Source organism: Malania oleifera, chromosome 3 (genome assembly GCF_029873635.1).
Source record: "Malania oleifera isolate guangnan ecotype guangnan chromosome 3, ASM2987363v1, whole genome shotgun sequence".
NCBI lineage: Eukaryota > Viridiplantae > Streptophyta > Magnoliopsida > Santalales > Ximeniaceae > Malania > Malania oleifera.
Window position 1 is genome coordinate 101,017,024 of NC_080419.1, and position 1,779 is coordinate 101,018,802.

Consider the following 1,779-nt stretch of genomic DNA (forward strand, 5'->3'; position numbering starts at 1 on the left):
ACTACTTTGTGGGTGGCCGCCGGCTCTTTCTAGAGTTAGGTATGCATTTGAGTATGTAGTTGAGTTGGTAAATTAGAAATTACAAATTTCGAGGATGAAATTTTGTAAGGAGGGGAGGTTGTAAGAACCCGACCCGAGGTATGTATATTGAATAAATGAAAAGGGTAAAAAGGTAAATTTTGCAGGCTTCATCGACGAAGCCATTGTTCTCGTCAACGAAGGCCCTCGTACTCTTCGTCGCCGAAATTCAGAGCCTCGTCGACGAAGAGATACTGAACGTGTTGTAAAATATCAAAATAGGGTTTGTCACTGAAGGAGCCAGTTCACCGACGAAATGTATGGATGATTTTTCGACGAAGGCACCATCTCGTCAAGAAGTTGGCCAAGTCAAAGGGGCTATAAATATCTATTTCATTTGCTTCATGTCTAAGAAAGCCAAAACTCTCTCTCTCTCTCTCTCTCTCTCTCTCTCTCTCTCTCTCTCTTTTCGATTCTTCGCTGTTCATCATCTGATTTGATGATCTGACGTTATTGCGTAGATCAGGGGAGGAATCTCTTCGAGAATAGTGAATCGAAAAGTCGTTTCGAGGATTTTTGGGTTTTGACCTAAAATTGAGGTAAGGGTCCGATTTCAATTTCGTTTCGAAATATGTGTGGTAGTAAGAATTGAAAGGAAGTATTGTTCGTGGTTGTTTAGATTTTGGTGTCTCGGTTCGTAGTTTTGGAGCTGTAGAGTTCGTAGCTTGGTATTCGGGAAAAGGTAAGGGGATTCTATTTATATCAGTTATTTTTGAAATCGGGACTGGTAAACCTGTAGTTTACGATCGTATGTATGTTTTGGGTTACTTATTTGGGGAAATCTATCAGGTGAAATGCGGGATTTTCGGGTTATAATTTTTGGAAAAATTTGGGGGTTTCAGGTATCATCTTTGTTTTTTTTTGGGAAATCGTATGTTGTATTAAAATTGTAGTATTGAGATAACCATTCCCATATTTGAATCAAATTGTAATCTTGAACTGAAAACAATATGATTTGTTGTATACCAAATAAGTGTGGGCTGAACTTTTGTATATAAAATATTCCAGGTTTTGTAAAATAAGTTAGTGGCAGCTAATTACCATACGTTGATGAGTATAGAGACATGAGTTCCAAAATTATTTCAGGTTTTGTAAATCAGTTAGTGGCGGCTAATTACCGTACGCTGACGCCATGTCTCGGCTAATTACTGTGGGCAAGAGTGTCCGACTCTATATCCGAGGGTGTGAAATATCGCCTATTCTTTTCGGCTGGTCACCGATGAGTGTGCGCTACACCGTAGTGGCAACGATATCGCTGTGGAGCTTTAGTTATCACAAGTTATTGGGTGCTCGTATTGGCTACGTTATCGTTGTGAGGCTTTAGTTATCGCAGGGTAATTGGGTGTTTAGTGTGACGACACTGACCATATGTTTGGGTATCATATGTAGTGGAACAGATTTGTGAAAAATACTGGAACTGTATTGAAATGTATTGAATTGTATCATACTATATTGTATAGTGTTATGTTTTATGCTGAAATAACACTCGTATGCCACACACTAATATAACCTGCTTTCTTCCTTACTGAGAGGTGTCTCACCTCGAATATACAAATATTTTTCAGCTCCTTCGGGTAGCTGAAACTAGCATCCTAGCGTCTAGAAGCGGGGGTGTTGGTTAGCTGCGTTTAATACCTGTGTAAGTACGAGTTTTGTAACCGGGTTGTCAACGTTGGGTTTTGTAGACACCTGGAGTATGTA